Raw genomic sequence first — 16,597 nt, forward strand, 5'->3', positions numbered from 1 at the left:
ACATAGTTACACAGAGCACTCATCCCAGTGGCACATACACATGAGTGTTTCACACAGTCACAGCTTATGAAAAGCAGTACAATCCTCCACCAAAAACACTGCATATCCGTATATGGAGCACAGAGATTAAATGACTCGGCTCAAATTCCTGTCTCGTCGTCTCCTTACTGTGTGACTTTGAACAAGTCATTTACCTCTATGAAAGTGTTTCCTCTGCTGTGAAATGAGGACAGTAATACCAATATCACAATGCTACTGTGAGATGACCTGAGAAGTACTTAGCATAATGTCTGGTGCATAATAACTATTTTACACATGCTAGCTGTTTTTACTCTTACCATCAACATCATCTGACATTAGCATTCCTTGAAAATCCTACTTAAAAGTGGAAAGAAGTCAGTATAAAAATGTTTAATAATGAACACAGGATAAGATACTTAAATATGACATATTACAGACATCAAATTTTAAATGTAACTTTTTAAAGCTTTATGAAGTATAATTCACATACTATAAAATTCACCTGTAAGTGTACAATTGAATAGTTTCTAGTATATTAACAGTCGTGCAACCATCATCAAAACCCACTTTTAGAACACTCCTATCACCCCAAAAAGCAGAACTCATGACCATTTGCATGTCTTTCCTCATTTCCAATTTTAGCCTGAGGCAACCATTGATGTACTTTCTGTCTTTATAGATTTGCCTTTTCTGGGCATTTCAAGTAACTGAAATCATAATGAGGTCTTCTGGTCACTTAACACAAGTTTGTGAGGTTCATCCATTTTGTAACTTGTCAGTGTTTCACTTCTTTTTATGGGCGAATAATGTTCCATAGTAAGAATAACTACATTTTGTTTATCCATTCACCAGTTCCTGAACATCTGGGTTGTTTCCATCACGGTCATGATGGATTGTTGACCATCACGAACAATGCTGCTATGAACATTTACATACAAGTCTTTGTGTGGACATACGTTTTCGCTGCTCTTGGGTAGACAGTCAGGAATGGATCATAAGATATATTTGTATTTAACTTTTTAAGAAACTTGTACCAATATAACTATGTTGATGTCAAAATACTGCTAAACTGAAAATATTAAAAAAGAAAATCAACAGACCTTATTTATAAACAGAGCAGGGTCTTTTTTGGTTTTTGTGGGTTTTGTTTTGTTTTGTTTTTGAGCCAGGTCCTCACTGTCTCCCAGACTGGAATGCACGGTGTGATCATGGCTCACGGCAGCCTCAACCTCCCAGGCTCAAGTGACCCTCCTGCCTTGGCCCCACAAGTAGCTGGGACTACAGGTGCACACCACCACACTCAGCTTTTTTTTTTTTTTTTTTTTTTTTTTCCGTAGAGAAAAGGGCCCAGCCCATTATGTTGCCTCAACTGGTCTTGAACTCCTGGGCCCATGTAATCCTCCCGCCTCAGCCTAAGTGTTGGGATTGCAGGCGTGAACCACTGCACCTGGCCAACAGAGCATTTTGAAGAAAGCAGAAAGTCAGTAGATGGGGCTATGAAAGGGAGGAGTTTTGAAACTACTTAGAATTCTGCCCTTAAGGTGTCTGGTCAGGCAACAACACATCCTCAAACAGCTTCCGGTCTGGACTATCTCCTTTTCTGCTCCCCTGCCTGGTCATCAAATGACCAATCAATGGAAAAATTCAATGTCCATCGGGATGCTTGAGTGCCAAGACAGAAGGAAGAGTGCTGTTTCCACCCAGCAACTATGGAAACTTCAGGCAGGTACCATCAACCCAATCTCTCTCCACTCCCCACAGCAAAAATGTTCTAGTATGGAAGTTAGGAGATCTGGACTCCACTTTTGGCTCTGCAATCAATTTGCCATGGATGTAAGTCACTTCAGTTCTTAGGTCTCAGTTTCTCCACCTATAAAAGTAAAGGACTGGCCGGGCACGGTGGCTCACACCTGTAATCCTACCACTTTAGGAGGCCAAGGTGGGTGGATCACCTGAGGTCAGGAGTTCGAGACCAGCATGGCCAACATGGTGAAACCCCACCTGCACAAAAAATACAAAAATGAGTCGGTCATGGTGGCGGGCACCTATAATCCCAGCTACTCAGGAGGCTGAGGCAGGAGAATCACTTGAGCCTGGGAGGCAAATGTTGCAGTGAGCCGAGATCAAGCCATTGCACTCCAGGCTGGGTGATAGAGGGAGACTACACCTCGGGGAAAAAAAAAAAAGTAAGCGATTTGACTCAACAGGCTAAGGGTCCTTCTTGCTGGTATTTTATGACTATGAGGAATATTATGACCTAGTACAATGGTAGTCATTAAATATTTGTCGAGCAAATTACAGACATGGAACTGTTGAAACAGTTACTGAAAACAGAATAAACAGTAAACATTTCCATTACCTTCCAGTCTGATATGATGAAAAATTCTTTATTCTTCTGTTATATGATGCCAAACATACAGCAACACAATTGAACACATATTAAAGAATAGACAGCCAGTGGTTGTTAGATAACATGACCTACTCTTTCAAAAAACTGTTCAGAAAAAACATACCTTGGCCGGGCACGGTGGCTCACGCCTGTAATCCTAGCACTTTGGGAGGCTGAGGTGGGTGGATCACCTGAGGTTGGGAGTTCGAGACCAGCCTGACCAACATGGAGAAACCCCAACTCTACTAAAAATACAAAATTAGCCAGGCATGGTGGCGCATGCCTGTAATCCCAGCTACTCAGGAGGCTGAGGCAGGAGAATCGCTTGAACCCGGAAGGCAGAGGTTGCAGTGAGCCGAGACTGTGCCACTGCACTTCAGCCTAGGTGACAGAGAGAGACTCTGTCTCAAAAAAAAAAAGAAAAGAAAAGAAAAGAAAAAACATACCTTTCACAGGAAAAGACCTTGCAAAAAGATGGATGATGGGCAGAATCAGATTTCATGAATATAGATTTGTTATCTATACAAAAATTGCATTCCATACCTGAATATAATGATTTCTTCTGACCTCTAAGAATGCTTCCAGACACGAACTTATAGGGAGGAAAATGGAAGGGATGAAGAATGAAGCTTTAATATAATCTACAGCAGACAGAAACAGGATGACTATAGTGGACTCTGAAGAGACACAGCCAGAGCCTAGAAGCAATGACGCTCCCATCGCTATGAGCATACCTAGAGTGCCAGACCTTGGTTTCCAAATAGTACTCCCCAAAGGAATCGGAGTTCCTTGGATAAATGGTTATTCCAGAATTGGAAAGGGAAGTACAAGATAAACCCGAAGCATTTTATTGTATTAGAAAACAGGACATGCTGGAAGGAAGATAGGAACAAATCAGAAGTACACTAGACCCTGCTTGATGGGGCTCCCTTTGGCCAAATCTGTGTCAATGTGAATGAAGAAGGCTAACAAAGGATTATAGACCATAGAATAAAATACATGAGTCCATCCTTAAATGCAGAAGTAATGAAAGAGTTAGATAATTACATTTGGCAATCGCCATGCTAATAATTGTTTCAATTAAGAACCATCAATGGATGCTAAAAATAATGAGTAAAAGTTTGTTGAAAAACAGGATATTGGGCTGGGCACAGCAGCTCACACCTGTAATCCCAACACTTTGGGAGGCCAAGGCAGATGGATCACTTGAGGTCAGGGGTTCAAGACCAGCCTGGGCAACATGGTGCAACTCCATCTCTATCAAAAAACACAAAAATTAGCCAAGCATAGTGGCACATGCACCTTTAGTCCCAGCTACTCAGGAGGCTGAGCTTGGAGAATTGCTTGAACCTGGAAGGCAGAGGTTGCAGTGAGCCTAGATGAAGCCACTGCACTCCTGTACGGATGACATAGTGAGACCATGTTTCAGAAAAAAAAGAAACAATGACAAAAAAAAAACCCCAGGATATTTACACAGTCACAACGTACTTCTCCACAAATTATCAACTACCTTGATAATGATATCAATTATCAGATTATGAAAGGATAAAATAACAGTAAAATGAAGAAATCTGACAGATACCCCCTTAACGAAGTGACCAAAGTTAATACCCCTAATTATGAAACAAACTGATATTATATGCTTCAACGATACAGAGAAGAAGAGAAAGGGATACAGCAAGCAAGACCCAAAAAAGCAGGCACAATTAAACAAAATTCAGGAATGAGATAGTGGTCGTGGTTGTACAAGTGTCAATATACTAAAAACCACTAAGTTATGAGAGTGAATTTTATAGTATATGAACTATATCTCAATAAACAAATGAAATGGAAAGGAGCAAGAAGTTTTAAAAAGTAAAGAAAAAGTAGTAAACATATGAGAGGTTAATAATGAAGACCCCCTTACAGATAACTGGGGATTCTGCATAAGAAAACCAAAGGATTAGAATAAAGAAATATTCAAAGACATGATTCAAGGTAACTTTCCAGAAACAGAAGGCTCACTATGTTCCTAGGAAAAGATACAGAATTAGAAATACCAACACCTAGAAAAATTACCAGACTTTAAGGCTTACAAGAAAAAAAAAAATCCTTTAGATATCTAGGCAAGTGAGCTAAACAATTGATTTTGGGGTTAGGGACGCAGTAGGGTGAATGAGGCTGCCTTTAGATGTCCACACAGCACCATTCAATAGTAGAAGACAAAAGAACACTGACTACAAAGCCCTTGGAGGAAAAAAAGTGCGACACAATTTTATGCTCAGCCAAACTTACTTTGATTATAATGACAACAGATAAACATTTTGAGTATACAGGAACTCCAGGAGTAGAGTTTTCATGAGCTCTCTGTGAAGAAATTCCTAATGGAAAAAGCTAATCAATTGAGATAAATTAAGGAACGACAGTAAGTCTCCACTTAATATTGACAATAGGTTCTTTGACTTTAAGCGAAACCATACATAACAAAATCCATTTTTTTCTCATCACTTATAAGGAAATGACATTATTAGAGGACCTGCTATACATCATTTCATTCACGTCGCAGTTTCCAAGAACCTACTGGCAACACTAACTGAGGACTTACTGTACAGCAAAACAACTGGCACTGAGCAGTTAAGCCATTTTAACCAGAGAGCTAAGATGAAAACACCTGTGAACCGTGGCTACACAATAAAATGTAAGTGTTTACAAACCATGACAACATACACATAATCAAAATTCGGGACAGGAAACAGGAAATGGAGAGGGAGTTCCTCAGCTTTTATACACACGGTCAAAAGACTTAATTTAAGGCTGATAAACTAAGTAGCAGAGATAGAAGCACGCATTTAGGAAGATAAACTGGCTGGGCCCAATGGCTCACACCTGTAATCTCAGCACTTTGGGAGGCCGAGGTGGGCGGACTGCTTGAGCTCAGGAGCTTGAGACCAGCCTGGGCAACATGGCGAAAGCCCGTCTGTACAAAAAGTACAAAAATTAGCTGGATGTGGAGTATGGTGGTTGTGTGAGCCTGCGGTCCCCGCTACACAGGAGGCAGGAGGATCACTTGAGCCCAGGAGATCAAGGCTGCAGTGAGCCAAGATCCCATCACTGCACTCCAGCCTGGGTGACAGAGTGGGACCTTGTCTCAAAAATAATAATAATAATAATATTAACACTAGAAGAATGAAGATAAATAATATAATCAAATAAAATCAGGGGCAGTAAAGGAAAGGTAGGTGAAAATCAGATCATATAGTGTAAAAAAAAAAAAGCAACAAGAACAAAGCATGATATAAAATGAATGTGAAATGAATGTAAATAGTAAACTCATAATACTCTCAGATTAGATTACAAAAGCCAAAACCAACTAATCACAATAAACTGTTTTAAACAAAAACTACGGCTAAAACAAAATGAGCCAAAGGTTGAAAATAAAAGCTTAACCAAAAGTATCCCAGACAACTACAAATAAAAATGAAAATAGGAGTTATTTCACAACAGACAACCTTAATTTTTGGATCAAAAGGATTAAATGAGCAACTATGTAGAATGGGTTAAAAATATAAAATGCTGATGGAGGTCAAGAGAATAATAACTTTAAAAAGTGACTGACTTTCCATTTCTGTGGGTGTTGGTTTTAAAGAACAGCTTCTATAGGACAGTGGAAGCAGAAGTTTATTGCATAAATATATGCTAGCAATTAAAAGTCTCATTAAAATACATTAAGTCTATTTAAAGGGGTATTAAGTTTATTCTTAGACATCAGAATTGGATATGTATTAATTTTGTCATTTATGGGGGCTAATAAAAGAGGGTTAATCCAGGGGCAACAACCACGAACACATTTCTGCTTTACTCAATAGCACAGCAATGGCCTCAATCAATTTTCACATAAAAAAAAAGATTTGCACTATCTTTGTATTTCTTACTCGATTAAAAGCAGTATAAACTCAGGATCAACAAGATAAATCATGAGCAATAAAAAGGTATAAAATCTATAAGCACTTCAGTTTTACTTCTAACGAGAATATTTTATTCCTGTGAAATCAGTCAAGTGTGTGAGAAAAATGGGCCAATTCCATTTTCTTCAATGACACAGGAATGAAAGTCAAGTTTTACATATGACGAAGAAGTTCACATCTAAGTACCATGCTAAGGCATTCAAACACATTCGTGTCTTCAACTCGAGAATGGTAGCCTGACCTATTAACTAAATTTCACTGCTAAACACACAAAAGGAAAAATATCCCATGTCTATGTTCAAAGGCTTAACATCTCAAACGTAAAATTTCATGGTAAAAGGAATTTGAGGAGAAAAAAGTTTTCAGAAAATCTCTATTAAAGAAACTTAGTAACTTACTTATAAAATAAGCTTGATAAAGAGTATTATCTAAGGGCAGTAAATAGTAACAAAAGTATTGCTATTTTGCACTGGCATTTCAAAGTAATTGTGAAAATCAGGGGTTTCAAAATATTTATAAGGAATAGCTATTGGTACTACTCAAAATGCCAGTCCCTGACAAGATAAAGAGCTTGTGCCAGAATGTAAACAACACATTAAAAAGTCAATTAAACCAAAGAAATGTGAGGTAACCTAAACATATGGCACAAGGTCCTTATCTCTGTGGACAGTAACAAATAGTCTGTGGTTAAGCAGCCAGTTCAATAACCACTTTTAGTAGCATTATGCCAGATGCCACAAATGACCATTTCAAAGGTTATGACCACTACTCTGTTCTTTTTTTTTTTTTTTTGAGACGAAGTTTCGTTCTTGTCACCCAGCCTGGAGTTCAATGGCGCAATGTCGGCTCACTGCAACCTCCACCTCCCGGCTTCAGGCGACTCTTCTGCCTCAACCTCCTGAGTAGATGTACCACATGTACCACCATGCCCGGCTAATTTTCTATTTTTAATAGAGACGGGGTTTCGCCATGTTGGCCAGGCTGGTCTTGAACTCCTCACCTCAGGCGTTCTGCCTGCCTCGGCCTCCCAAAGTGCTGGGATTACAGGTGTGAGCCACCGCGCCTGGTGACCACCACTCTGTTCTAAGTAGTTAATGTTGTGTGGATTTGCCAGCCCAGTTTTGCCAGCTCTCTAATACTTTCAAACAAAACCAGTGATCCATGTTTTCACATGAAATGGATCTGATTCTTAAGATTAATATGGGCAATAAATAATAACTGCAAGCCTTATACAATTCACAGGCTAATGGGCTGCACCCTCTATTACAGGAGTCCCCAACCCCTGGGCCATGGACTGATATTGGTCCCTGGCCTGTTAGGACTTGTGCCGCACAGCAGGAGGTGAGAGGCAAGCAAAGCTTCATCTGAATTTACAGCCACTTTCCATTGCTCGCATTACTGCCTCGGCTCCGCCTCCTGTCAGATCAGCGCAGCATTAGATTCTCACAGGAGCGTGAACCCTCCTGGGAACGCCGCATGTGAGGGATCTAGGTTGAGCACTCCTTGAGGATCTAAAGCCTGATGATCTGTCACTGTCTCCCATCACCCCCACATGGGACCATCTAGCTAAGGGGAAACAAGCTGCGGGAAAACAAGCTGATTCTACACTATGGTGAGTTGTATGATTATTTCATTACATGAAATAATACAACGTAATAAATGCACAATAAATGTAATGCGCTTGAATCATCCCGAAATCACCCCTCTCCCACCACAGGTCCATGGAAAAATTGTCATCCGTGAAACTGGTCCCTGGTGCCAAAAAGGTTGGAGACCACTGCTCTACTCAATTGTAAACAGTAGAATTGTAAAGAAAGTTGGGGTACTTGGCTACTCTACTTTTAAAAGTGAAATATAAAAATGTTTCTTTTGAGCACTACTTTGTTCAACTGAGGTATACGGAATAGGTCAGAATTTTTAAGAAACTGTGACAGCTGGCATGCATTCCTTTATTCATTCAACAAATAGTTATTAAGTGTCAACTATGTGCCAGGTATTACGCAAAATGCTAGGGATATTGCAGTAAGCAAACACAGACAATCCCTCCCTTTCTGAAGCGGACGGTCTGGCGGAGGATAGGTATTATCCAGACATCACTTAAATACCTGTAAAACTATAACTGCGACAGATGCTATAAAAGACAGGTAAAATATACTACTGACCCCCCCTAATTAGTGGATCTGCCTTAGGAAGGTCAGAGGAGGCTTCCCTGCACAGACAACTGAGCTAAGAACTGACAATGGAAGAAAAATTCACAAAGGAAGGAACGAGGGGAAGGGAACGTGGCGTTCTAGGGTCCTAGGTAAAGCAAACCGCAAGTACAAAGACCCTAAGGCAGAACTTCTGGAGCATTCCAGGTACTAAGAGACAGTCACTGTGCCTCAAATGCAGAGAGCAAAGTAAGCGTATATGGTTCAAGGTGAAGCTGGGGAGGAAGGCAGGTTCCAGATTACGTAGGGCATTATAATTAGAGTGACCATATAATTTTATCATGTCCAGTCTGAAACTTTTCTGAAAGTGAAAGTAAAAACTATTAATAATCACACCAGGATACTACTCTTTTTTTTTTTGAGACAGAGTCTCGCTCTGTCACCCAGGCTGGAGTGCAATGGCGCGATCTCGGCTCATTCCAACTTCCGCCTCCCAGGTTCAAGCAATTCTCCTGCCTCAGCCTCCCGAGTAGCTGGGACTACAGGCATGTACCACCATGCCCAACTAATTTTTTGTATTTTTAGTAGAGACGGGGTTTCACCGTGTCAGGCAGGATGGTCTCAATCTCCTGACCTCATGATCTGCCCGCCTCGACCTCCCAAAGTGCTGGGATTACAGGTGTGAGCCACTGCACCCAGCTGATAAAAGTATATTCTGTTAAGGATTTAGGTATGGTATAGAATAAAGTTGGAACAAAGTGGAAGCAAAGGCTCTAATTAGGAAGCTACTGCTATACCTGAGTTAAGAGGCTAGATAAAGGCTGGGTGTGGTGGCTCACACCTGTAATTCCAGCACTTTGGGTGGCTGAGGTGGGTGGATGGCTTGAGTCCAGGAGTTTGAGACCAACCTGGGTAGCATGGTGAAACCCTATTTCTATAAAATATACAAAACTTAGTCAGTGTGGTGGTGTGGTGGCATGCACCTGTGTTCCCAGCTACTCTAGGCGGGGGAGTGGGAGTGGGGCGTGGTACTGAGGTGGGAGGATCACTTGAGCCTGGGAGGTGGAGGCTGCAGTGAGCCGAAATTGTACCACCGCACTCCAGCCTGGGCAACAGAGTGAGAGCCTGTCTCAAAAAAAAAAAAAAAAAAAAAAAGGCTATATCTAGATAAAGGTAGCAATGGCAGAGATAGGGAAAAGTGAAAGGAATTAGAGATATTTTGGAGAGAACATTTGTGAGATTTAGCAACAAAATGATATGTGAGCTAAGGGATGCTGTGTTTCACATGAGTCTCCCAAGGTTCTGGCTTGTTCAACAGGATAGGCAGTGCCACCCTAACTGAAGTTAGTAACTCTGGCAGAGAACCGTTTTTGAAGAGAAATATAAATCTGAGCTGCATCTGAGACATTTAAGTGGAGATGGAGCCCAGAGAAGAGGTGTGTAGAAATAAACATGTAAGTGATTTGCAAACAAACAAGTGAAGCCCTGGCACGGATAACAGCGATGAAGGAGAAAATATAAAGTGCGAAGGAAAGAGAGCTGCAGAGCAAGCTTTGAAAACTCCTTTAATAGCTGTATGCACAGTCATTACAGAGGAAGTTCCACAAGGAGACAAAGGAACACCAGAGTGGAAGAAGGAAAACCAGTTTTCCAGTGTGGTGCTGAGGAGGCCAAGGCAAGAGGGTATCCATGAAGGATAAACCAACCAGCAGAGTGACCTGCTGCTCAGAAGGCAACAGAGCGCTGAAAATCAGAGTCAGTGACATGAGGCTGCTGGAGACCTTTTAAAGAGCTGCTTTGGTAGTGGTAGAGTTAGAAACCACTGTGGAATCAGCTAAAGATTAAATGAGGGCAGAGTGTGGAAGCTCACACCTGTAATCCCAGCACTGTGGGAGGCTGAGGCGGGAGGATTGCTTGAGCCCAGGAGTTCAAGACCAGCCTGGGCAACAAAAAGAGACCCTGTCTCTACAAAAAAAATTTTTTTAATTAGCCAGGTGTGGTGGCAGACACCTATAATCTTGGCTACTCAGGAGGCTGAGGCAGGAGGATCACTCAGCACAGGAGGTCAAGGCTACAGTGAGCTGTGATTGCATCACTGCACTCCAGCCCAGGCAATAGAGCAAGACCCGTCTCAAATAACATAACATAACATAACATAACATCACATAAAATGAAAATCATGCGGTACACCTTAAATATAGACAATTTCAACTCTAAAAAATGAAAAAAACCTCAAAAGATTTGAAAACAGGACCTCGAAAAGATATCTGCACACCCATATTGACTGCAGCATTAACCCCAACAGCCAAGAGGTGAAAGCAACCTAAAGGTCCACTGACAGATTAACAGATAAAGCAAATGTGGTATATACACAAAACGGAATACTATTCTGCCTTTAAAAAGAAGGAAATCCCAGCCCGGCGCAGTGGCTCACGCCTGTAATCCCAACACTTTGGGAGGCTGAGGTGGGCAGATCACCTGAGGTCAGGAGTTTGAGACCAGCCTGGCCAATATGGTGAAACCCCATCTCTACTAGAAATACAAAAATTAGCCAGGCTTGGTGGTGGGCGCTTATAATCCCAGCTACTCGGGAGGCTGAGGCAGGAGAATTGCTTCAACCCAGGAGGCGGATAGGTTGCAGTGAGCAGAGATAGTGCCACTGCACTCCAGCCTGGGCAACAGAGCAAGACTCCCTTCCCCACCCACCAAAAAAACACATTAAAAAAACAAAAAAAAGGAAATCCTGTCACGTGCTAGAACATGGATAAGTCTTTAAGGATATCAAGCTAAGTGAAATAAGCGAGTCGAAAATAACAAATACTGCATGATTCTACTTTAAGGTAAAGGTATCTAAAGTAGTCTAACTCATGAAAAGGTTCTAGAAATCTGCACGACAACAAGCACAGGGTTAACACACTGTACACTTAAACTGGATTAAGATGGGACATTCTACGTTGCGTTTCTCACAACAATAAAAAAAATTAAGTGGCCTTAAATTATTATTCGCGTACTGTACTGACATCCTTCCCACTTTTCAACTCTCCGATACAGAAGACTTATTGAAGAAAATGTCCACTTTTTAAACACTCTCATGGGTCAAACAAGCAATTAGATAGTAATATACAAAAACACAGATCCTGAAACAATGGAAACAACCATTACTGATAACCCTAACTTAACCAAAGAATCCAAAATCCTACTGGCAAAATAAGAAATTGTACCTCGATCAATCAAGCTAAACTTTTCATTCTTTATTTATTTTTTATTTATTTTTTATTTTTTGTAGAGAAGGGATCTCACTATATTGACCAGGCTGATCTTGAACTCCTGGCCTCAAGCAATAGCTTCCCAAAATGCTGTGATTACAAGCATAAAGCAGCTTGAAGCCGGGCCTTCAGGCTGATCTTTTAAATGCCATTCCTATGCTAACTAAAGAGCAAATAACAGAAAAGAAAAATCTAGTCATCCAAACACCTCTTTGCCCTTTCCAGGCATAGTTAAGAATACTGTGATTTCGGCCGGGCGCAGTGGCTCACATCTGTAATCCCAGCACTTTGGTAGGCCGAGGCAGGCAGGTCACCTGACGTCAGGAGTTTGAGAGCAGCCTGGCCAACACGGTGAAACCCCGTCTCCACTAAAAGTACAAAAATTAGCCGAGCGTGGTGGCAGGCGACTGTAATCGCCATTTAATAGAGACGGTGAAATCCCGTCTCTACTAAAAATGCAAAAAAAATTAGCTGGGCGTGGTGGCATGTGCCTGTAACCCCAGCTACTAAGGAGGCTGAGGCAGGAGAATCACTTGAACCTGAGAGGTGGAGGTTGCAGTGAGCCAAGATCACACCACTGCACTCCAGCCTGGATGACAGAGCGAGACTCAAAAAAAAAAAAAAAAAAAAAACAAAAAACGAATACTGCGATTTCCTAGCAATGCCCAGTGACTTACCCTAAATTCAGTGAAGCTTAAAAAGAAAGAAAAAAAAGTCCAGTGATAAAAGAGGAACTGTTAAATTTAAGTTTTGTACTACAGAAAATTTAGGAACAACCTAAAAGTAATCAGTATGGAATTGGCTAAATAAGCTATAATATAACCATGCAAGAAAATCCTATACAGTTATTACAAAGAATAAGATTAGGCTGATCTACATAAACTTGTATGAAGAGCGTTCCTCAATATATTACGTTTGAAAAAGAAGTTGAGTAGAAGTATATATGTACATTCTGATTGCATTCTTGTAAAAATAAAACAAAAAGACCCTGTATAAACAGATGCAGAGGAAAAGTCTGGAAGGGTAAGTAGGGACTCGATATGCATGCAGGTGGGTAGATGCGTCGGGTGGAGACTTCCTTCACCTCACATTTCTGTATTATCTAAACACATTTAATTACATAATTCCACTTTTTTTTTAACTAAATATGTAAACTCTCTTCATACAAGTGTATGTGGATCAGCCCAGTCTTATTCTTTTTAATGACTGCACTGTACTCGCTTGGGGGGATGTATTACAGCTTTTGTAACTTTATGCAAAATGCTTACAGTATAATGTCAAATGGGGGAGAAGACGACGAATGATTGTATGTAACTACAACTACAACCACAAAAATTCCTACGTATGAATAAAGACAAGGGCTTAGAAAGATGAGATTACGGACTAATTTCATCTTTTAGGGTGAAAGAACTGACTTTTTGTATGTATGTGACATTACCATTATAAATGTAGTTAGGAAAAATATATTTCTCTAATTTTCCCATTAAGGGGTCTATAATGTCTGTATAGTAAAAAATAATTCCTTTTTTGAAAACCGGAAAACGGGTCTTTGGTTCTGGAATATCTGCTCTCCGTAACACAGTGACAGCAATCACCAAAAGATAGTGCTGCAGCTGTAGCGCTCATCATAAAGCTTCAAGAGACATTTTGGGCAAGAGAACAATGTAATTAATGTTTTCCAAGGGCCTTCAAAGAAAGTTGTTGCTTACATAAACAATTCTTATTATTCAAATATATATATATATATTCAACTTACAAAATGATGAACTAGAGCACACAATTTATTCACAAGGAACTATATCCTAAAAAAGTACAAAACATTAAGCTGAGGCTAGTTTCATGGAAGGAAATAAAGTGAACACCAATGAAGAGCTGATTGTTAGACTTTGTTGTTTATTTTCTTTTCTGAAAAGATCCAGACACTAGTCTGAGTGTCAAAAATACTTTTGTTGGGCAAAGTCAAGTCGCTCGACTTCACTAGTTAAGAATCTAGGTCACGTTAGCACTCTGGGACATTCAAAAATCCTGAACACAGGCAAGATCTTTTCTCATTCTCATTTCAGAGATCACAGGGAGGCCCAGGAACTAAAATTAGCTCTCACGTGAAAATCAGCAGTTTATTCATTTTCAGTCTTTGCTGTTTGTTTAACACATCCAGCTTCCCAAAATAGCCTATTGTCAACAGGCTCATGGCCGATTTCCCCAGAATGACTCCTGCTCTACCACTGATGAATACAGTATTACCATTACAGATGGATTTTGAACAGACACATTTCTGTAATCCATTGTTAAAATAACAATCATTCTAATCCTGTAGAAGCTGAACCTGATGCAACAAAAACAAAAGCCAAAAGCCTCCCAGTGTTACTCCAAGGTTGGTTTCTAGTCTTTAGATGGTCACTGAGGTGCTAAAAATGGTACAGTCTACCCAGCATGATAAAGCCCTTCCATGCTAGGTCTTTGGTTTAAAAACAAATCAGTTGGCCGGGCACGGTGGCTCACACCTGTAATGTCAGCACTTTGGGAGGCCAAGGCGGGTGAATCACGAGGTCAGGAGATCGAGACCATCCTGGCTAACACGGTGAAACCCCGTCTCTATTAAAAATACAAAAAATTAGCCGGGCGTGGTGGTGGGAGCCTGTAGTTCCAGCTACTCCGGAGGCTGAGGCAGGAGAATGGCATGAACCTGGGAGGCAGAGCTTGCAGTGAGCCGAGATCGCGCCACTGCACTCCAGCCTGGGCGACAGAGCGAGACACCGTCTCACAAAAAAAAAAAAAAAAAAAAAAAAAAATCAGTTAAAATAAATAAAAATAAAAACAAATAGGGCTGGGCACGGTGGCTCACGCCTGTAACCCCAGCACTTTAGGAGGCCAAGGCTGACGGATCACGAGGTCAGGAGATCGAGACCATCCTCGCTAACACGGTGAAACCCTGTCTCTACTACAAATACAAAAAATTAGCCGGGCGTGGTGGCGGGTGCCTGTAGTCCCAGCTACTCGGGAGGCTGAGGTAGGAGAATGGCGTGAACCCGGGAGGCGGAGCTTGCAGTGAGCCGAGATCGCGCCACTGCACTCCAGCCTGGGCGACAGAGCAAGACTCCGTCTCAAAAATAAATAAATAAATAAATAATAAATAAATAAATAAAAACAAATCGGTTAAGTGTCACATTCTATTCAAGCTGAACTGACAGTGCTGAACTAAATTGTAGGCTGTCCCTATGGAACTGATTATTGTGAAAAAACACAAACTAAAATCTAATTGCAATGGTCAGATATGATTATAACAAAGCAGGGACATGCAGGGAAGAAAAACAAGATATCAGAGTAGCAATCCTTGCCACCTTACTTATACCAGGCTTAACAACAATATGAGCACCCACCATGAACTCAGTGTCCATAGAATGCTGGTCATTCTACACACATTACTGCTAACCTTCATGAGGATGTCCTCTCATCCCTCCTTTTCAGGTGAGAAGATTCAGTCTCAGTAAAGCTAAGAAAATTACATAAAATCTCACAGCTAAGGCCGGCCACAGTGGCTCACACCTGTAATCCCAGCACTTTGGGAGGCTGAGGCGGGTGGATCAAGAGGTCAGGAGTTTGAGACCAGCCTGGCCAACATGGTGAAACCCCATCTCTACTAAAAATAAAAAATAAAAAAATTAGCCAGGTGTGGTGGTGGGCACCTATAATCCCAGCTACTCAGGAGGCTGAGGCAGGAGAATTGCTTGAACCCCAGGAGGCAGAGGTTGCAGTGAGCCAAGATCATGCCACTGCACTCCAGCCTGGGCAACAGAGCAAGACTCCGTCTCAAAAAAAAAAAAAAAAAAAAAACACAGCTGGAACTGGCACCCTCAAGACTGATACTTAACAAGACTAACTTAGACATGTCCCCTTTCCAAAACACCCCTGATTCCCTTAAGAGACCACTTAGGAGTTAAGCAAATAAGTGACACTCTGACCCACTGAAGGTCTAATGTTTTGTGTGACATTTCTTTTCCATCATTAGTTTAGTTTATATTTTGGTGATTCTTCTTTTTTTTTTTTTTTTTTGAGACAATTTCAGCTCACTGCAAGCTCCGCCTCCCGGGTTCATGCCATTCTCCTGCCTCAGCCTCCTGAGTAGCTGAGATTAGAGGTGCGCGCCACCACACCCGGCTAATTTTTTTGTATTTTTAGTAGAGATGGGGTTTCACTGTGTTAGCCAGGATGGTCTTGATCTCCTAACCTCATGATCCGCCCGCCTTGGCCTCCCAAAGTGCTGGAATTACAGGCAGCCACCACACCCAGCCCGGTAATTCTTCTTCAATACAACTGACAGAATTAAATACAAAGCCATTATAGGCTGGGCGCTGTGGCTCACACCTGTAATCCCAGCACTTTGGGAGGCCAAAGCGGGTGGATCACTTGACGTCAGGAGTTCGAGACCAGCCTAACCAACATGGTAAAACCCCATCTCTACTAAAAATACAAAAATTAGCCAGCTGTAGTGGCACACGCCTATAATTCCAGCTACTCAGGAGACTGAGGCACATGAATTGCTTGAACTCAGGTGGTAGAGGTTGCAGTGAGCCGAGATTGGGCCACTGCACTCCAGTCTGGGTGACGCTGTGAGACTCTGTCTCAAAAAAAAAAAAAAAACCATTGTAAAAACGAAGAACATTCTACCAGTGCAGACAATCATCAACAACTCCTACCTAAGCAGGAAGGGGGAAGATTTCTGGGAGCCGCCAGGTCATTTACACCAAGGTAGACTCTCCTATGTCTACCACAGGTTCCTGCGAACCACGCGAGGTTGCAACTATAAACAGGCTCACATTGCTCTCA

At 41.4% G+C, this 16,597-nt stretch overlaps 1 protein-coding gene across 2 annotated transcripts in view; it reads right to left on the minus strand.

The window, feature by feature from the left end:
* METTL16 (methyltransferase 16, RNA N6-adenosine) overlaps positions 1-16,597 on the minus strand; it is a 94,635-nt gene that overhangs the window by 59,932 nt on the left and 18,106 nt on the right. The gene's annotated exons all lie outside the window — the stretch shown is intronic.

The sequence above is a fragment of the Pan paniscus genome, chromosome 19, assembly GCF_029289425.2.
Source record: "Pan paniscus chromosome 19, NHGRI_mPanPan1-v2.0_pri, whole genome shotgun sequence".
Lineage (NCBI taxonomy): Eukaryota > Metazoa > Chordata > Mammalia > Primates > Hominidae > Pan > Pan paniscus.